At 45.5% G+C, this 6,000-nt stretch overlaps 1 protein-coding gene across 1 annotated transcript in view; it reads left to right on the top strand.

Moving 5' to 3' along the window:
* Positions 1 to 549: 549 nt before the first annotated feature.
* The window catches only part of LOC308059148 (gap junction beta-6 protein), a 42,736-nt gene continuing 37,285 nt past the window's right edge, over positions 550 to 6,000 (top strand). The window contains exons 1-2 of the mRNA XM_080376086.1: positions 550 to 4,278; positions 4,756 to 4,830. The gene's annotated coding sequence lies outside the window, so the exon portion shown is untranslated. The remainder of the gene's footprint in view (positions 4,279 to 4,755; positions 4,831 to 6,000) is intronic.

Below are 6,000 nucleotides of genomic sequence, written 5' to 3'. Positions count from 1 at the left end.
AGCTGGAGCTGTCAGATTAAGAAATTAACTGAGAGGCTTTGATGGGTGCCTGACAATGGTTTAGTCCACCCTACCTAGCATGCAGGAGAGGTCCACATTCCAATGGAATTCCTGGAAAAGCACGGCTATGTACTAAACCAGCTGCCTATGTCCATTTTGAGGTAAAAAGTGCAAATCATATGGATTGGCATGAGTCAGGCTGGTCATGTACTAGCAGTGCTAGGAACCATTTTCATCCCCTTTGGTTGATTCTCCATATCATTTGGGATTGGGATGTTAGGTTTTTTTTGCTCCCTACTATTCCTTCTTCTATCTTCACAAGCAGGGAACATCACTGAAATCACCAAGTTACCTTAACAGGAAAGCACCCTGTATGTTTCTTTTGGGATATTTCATGGATACTCTTATATGAAAATAAAAAAGGGAAGGTCTAATTGATGATGACAACCTGAGGACAAAAAGATAAGGGAGACAGCCATTTGCCCTATTATTAAAAGGAAGTGCAATCCTAATTGTTCTGCAAGAGCACCTGTAAGGCCCTTGCGGGGGGGGGGGGGGGGGGGGGGGGAAGTACTGCTTGTCACAGCAGTACAAATGCTTGAGGAGCTGTAATGGTTAATAAATAGCAATACTACACGGGCAATCTTTATGATAGTACACATTGTCATTTAAGTCATTATATTGAAAAGGAAGTGACTCTTCAGCTGTAATTTCTGGCTTTATGAAATTCTAGGACTTGCCGAGAGTGTGCAAGTCAGGGCCGATACAATCCCTGTAGGAATGAATGCTGGCCAGTAAATGAAAGTGAAAATAAAAGCTGAACACAAGCAGCTTCCTGAGCAGCACAAGGATGGGGCTTGATCTGAGATTTAATATATAGTACCAGTGCCCTGTGTATGTTCCCCTAATAAATGTGCCACAGGAGAGAGTGCACTTTGAGACGCACCTGCACAACAGTTTCACGTGGAGCGACTGGACTTCCTTTTCTTTTTCCCCCTCTGAACTGCTAAATAGTCAGAAGGCAGAAAGAGTGAAGTTAGAGATGTGAATGCTTGGAAAGGAACCAGAAATTTTCAGGAAGAAAACCCTCCTGCTTCCAGTCTTCGCTACAATGTTTGAGTAGCAGTCTGCCATGGGAAAACAGAAAAGAAACTTCCTGGTGGATTTTTTTCTCCTTTTTTATCCCTTCTGATTAATAAGAAGACTGAGAGGTTGGATTTGTTTTGTAAAAATCTTTGGTCTAATGAAATGTGTAAAAATGAGGTTAAAATGTCAGACAAAAGTTCTAGTCATCTCAGACTCTGGTTTGATTAATCAGCATGAAAAACTTGACCTACATCAGTATTTTAAAAAGGGTGCTTGTGATTTAAATGCTTTTCCAGAATAGTCAGCCTTGCCTGTGACCTTATAGATGATGATATGCACCACTAAAGAGACTGGCCTTATCCTAGCGCTGGGCTTCATATCTAAAGCTACTCTTGGTCCTCAATATTATGTTGTGACAACTATATTTATTTTCCAAAAGATGTATTTACAAAGATGTTTATTTTTTATCTGCATTATCATGCAAAGCACCTAGTAACAGAATTTCTGACCCCTGTAATTTTAATTTTCCCCTTTGTTTGCATGTCAATGATAGATGGTTTCTATGTTTATCTGTCTCCTTTTTCTCCCTTTTTACTTAAAAATTATGTCAACAAACAAAATATACTTGTGCACAGCTGCAGCTATTACAGGAGGAGGAGCTGTCTTTCAAAAATAATCAGTTTACATGCGTTTATTTCACAGGTTTATCAAACAGTATTTCTTATATGCTGGCTAAATAATACACAAAACATTCCTCATCTGTAAGGGAATAAGTACAATTTAGCTCTGATTATTAAGCAGTCAGTTACTAAACATATTCTGTTTTTTCCCTGTAATTAAAGAGAAAACCCTGTGATTAAAACTAGGAAACCCTTTCTTCTATTCCTTAAATTTCCAGCACTAACATGTCTCATTCTTTCTATCTAGTGTCCCTTGCATCATCACTTATAATCAAAGAGCATGCTGATGTTACCAAGTCAGAGAAGTAGCACTCAACAGACAAGAGAGGAAAAAATTACCCAGCAGAGGAGATGTGACCCCTTGCTCCCCACCACCCATTCACCTGGTGCTCCCCACTACGGCTCCAGCTGAAGAACGTCTAGTTTGATATTGTCTTCTGAAACAAAGAACATCACCACTTTCTTTGCTGCCAGAACTGGGTGTTTCTGCCTTGGAATAAACACCAGGTATTGGCCTCCATAACACTCTCCTGAAGGTAGTGCAGTGAAGACTTGATGCAAGGCAGCTCAGAGAGGTCCATGCTGTATCCCTGCCCACGATTCATCTTTTAGGTAATTTCACAGTGAGATCCATAGGGTCTTGCCTCCACTAGCTTTTCATCATACTTTTCTTACTGCCGAAATGACCTCTTTTTGGCAGCAAACACAGCCTCAAAAAACAGCATGAAACTCAAAATCCTCTGCTGCAGCTAAATATACCCAATGTTTAAAGTATTTTGACATTGAAATGACAGAGATGGGACACATTTTATTTTATCAAGGTCACTGAATCAAGCTGGAAGGTGACTGGAGAGGTAACACACGTGTTCCAGGTGCCTCTTCTAAAGCTTTTCTTACACTAGGAGATGGGCTTCCCTTTTTGCAAAGTGTAGACATGTGGCCAGGTCTGGAGTCACCTCCCTTTCTCATATATGAACCTTCAACATCATCTGAACACACAACTCCTGCAGAAGTCAGCAAATGCAGGAAGACTCAGGCCTCAGGCATTTATTGCTTGTCTAGCTCTGTGTAGCATCATATACCTTGGGTCTGGTCCTACTGTTGCTGCAATGAACTGACTCCAGCTGCAGCAAGTGCTGGGTCCCCAGTGGATGGGGCGTAACTATCGAATGGTCTGAGTTAGGAGCCGGCCCTGCTTTGTTCGGCAGGTTGAACTACAGGCCTCCTGAAATCCCTTCCAACATGAATTTTCTTCCAGTCCTAATGGGCAAGTTCCATGGATTTGAGTGCAAGGGTAAGAAGGAGTGGCAGAGGAAAGATGAGCACCACAGAGACAAGCTAATGTTTAAGCCACAGCTGATGGCAACTTCTTATCTTTCAAGTGTAAGATTGAGTTGCGCATACTAGAGGTTTCTACCTCTTCTTCCTGAGCACAAAGATCAGTTAAGCCATTGACTTTTACAAAACATTTTAATGGGATTATTTTTATTCTAGGAAGTAGAGACTTTAAGGGCAGAAGACCTTAGCTAGAAATCGTTTATCATTTGGGACCTTATATTCTAAACAAGTGCAAACACACACATTTTTCACCCAAAGCCTGAGCAAATGTACTGTTGTTGTTGCAGTTGTGTTGTAAGTTTTCTTTGGAAATCAGGTTAAGAGAATCAGAAAACATTTATTTAAGTTGATGTGCATGTGTGCAAAACAGAGAATGCTGTTTTGGGCAGGGATTTTTGAACCCAAAGTAACTTGTTTCCTCAGCAACTGTATTCCTTGGAAACAGAAAACTTTCCAAAATAGGTCTTTCAGCTGACAAATATTTGCAGGTCCATGAAAGCCTGCGAGTTTGCAGGGCACTGCTGCAGCATTTCAATCAGAACTACTGGCTCTTCCTTCATTTGGCCAGTAATTCCTTATTGATTACCAGGAGAAAAGGCCTGGGTTTTTTCTGTCCTAAGGCCCTTTTGAATACCTGGATTTGACAAGATGGAAATACAACCTTGTTATCTTAAGCAGATATGCATTTGCTCTGAAAAAAAACCACGCAGGTGCTGTTATCTTGATTTCCCTTCCCCTCACGCTCTCCCCCTACAACCACAAACCAGCCCCTGGGCGGCGGCCGCCCCCAGGAGGGACCCAAGCCCTCCTGGCCACTCTTCCAGGCTTAGTTTTTATTTTGGCTGTTTCCCCCTCACGTTCAAAGCCCCGATCTCCACACAGCCCCCTCCCCGGGGCACGGCAGCGGGAATGGGCGTCCGGCCCCGCCCCGGGTTTCCCGCCGCCCCCGCGGGCGGCCTGAGGAGCCGGGCGCGGGCAGAGGCGGGCGAGGGGCGGGTTAAAAGCGGCTGCAGGTGAACGGGGAGGGACCTTAAAGCTGCGGGGTGGCGAGGCTGGGGCTGGCCGCGCCTCAGGCACCGCCGGACCCGCGCTGAGCCCGCCACTCGCGGTGTCTAGTCCCCAGAGCTCCCGGCGGGGCTGATCTTCTCTGCAGCTGCGGGTGCTGCTGAGGCAGGTGAGGGGCGCGGTGGGGGAGGTGAACCGGCAGCTCCTCAGGTGGCGGGAGCAGCCGTTCCCGCGCGTCCTCCATGAGGAGAGGGCCCGCTGGCGGAAGGGGCGGCGGGCGCTGAGCTGCGCGGTGGGGCAGGCCGAGCCCGCTGTTCCCCGCTGTAGCTGCAGCCACTGCTACACTTGTTGCACTCCATTACGGGGCCGGGGCCCACCGTGGCGGAGCCAGGAACCGTGGCGGCGCTGCCCGCCGCGGGGAGGGAGCGGGGGCCGCCCGCGAAGGCGGGCCGGGGCCGGTGGCGGGGCGCAGCGCCAGCCCCGCGCCATCTGGGAGCTCTCGGCTCTGCTTCCTGAGCTTCAGCGTGAAGGGGGTGCGACTGGTTTTGGTTGGGAATACTCTTGTGTCTTAACTATGCGTTTAACATCTAACAGTTTCTTCTTTTTTTTTCTCTTTTTTTTTTTCAAATTCACCTTCTACTAGCAGCTCTTTGTAAGCACGTTATGTGAAGTACCTGACTGGCTAAAACACCAAGCAAAATAAAGGCTTCTGAAACTACAGGTAATTTGTGACACGCCTAGTGATGTTAAGAGAGCTGCATGAAGGTAAACAGCTTGCATCAGTAAAACTGACAGGTCCTGTGAGTGTCTGATCATGCACTGGAAACATTCCTCAGAATTACAGGGGGAATAGAAAATGAGAGGCGTGAGTCAGAAATAAATGTATTTCTGAGTATCAGGGCTGGATAAGATCGCGCAAGGAATGAGTACTCAAGCCCTTAAATAAAAGCAAGGGACGTGCTGGAGTATGGGCAGGAGTGCTTGCTGAGCTAGCAGCAGTAGCTGGTATCTGACACTCTGTGGCATGCTGGGCATGGCTGGTTTTCCCATCATTGAGTTTTTCTAGATTGGATGTTACTCTTGCAGTCTCTTCTGTTGGGAGAATCTCTCTTTCCCCCCCAGTAGAAGAATTTCTTTTTCTTTTCTTTTGCTCCATTACTTTTTACTGTGTAGCTTGGAAATACTCTTAAGAGAACAGGCAAAGGGTTGAAAGAAGGAAGTGGCCTTTTGTCTTAAGAATGCTCTTCTAACCTAATTTTTTGTGACTTTGATTAGTGGCTGTGGCCTGTGTGAAATAGTATGAGGGCTTGGGCCCAGATTCTGTTTGGGATTACTGTGATGTACGTGTGTGCACTGAGTCGAGAGCAGAATAAAATATATTTTCATCCTTGATTTTGTTAAAAATCTTTCGCTTTTTAAAGGAGTTTTATGTGGTTTCTAGTATCTCTTGTTCTCCACTGTTCAGCCTGGATACCCTGCTTGCCATATACTTAAACTGGAAGAGCCCCAGTGGAAAAGCAGGAGGCAGAAGAATGCACATGTGTTTGTGTTAGGTTTAGCTTAGAGGAAAAAAGGCAATGGAGGGCCAAGCCTCAGTCTGGAAGAAGGCGGTACCTCCATGTGTTGACACTGTGTTGCAATGTAATTTTCTAGGTGGGATTTCTAACAGGTTTGCAGAGCCATGAGGTTACACCTCTACTGCATGTTTCTGGGAGACTTCAGTCCCCAGAACTGTCAGTCTCATAGTTGGTAGAAGGTTTATGCATCATAGAGCTTAAAAACGGAACAATAAAGTCATAAACTGAAATATTTCTCTGGAGGTATTAATTCTGCCCTGACAGGGCTAGTTCTCTCAACTTTCTGAAGCTTGGGCCTGACTGTTTTGCTGTTT

This window comes from Falco punctatus (assembly GCF_963210335.1).
Source record: "Falco punctatus genome assembly, chromosome: 2".
Classification (NCBI taxonomy): Eukaryota; Metazoa; Chordata; class Aves; order Falconiformes; family Falconidae; genus Falco; species Falco punctatus.
This window is presented reverse-complemented; position numbering and strand designations above follow the sequence as displayed.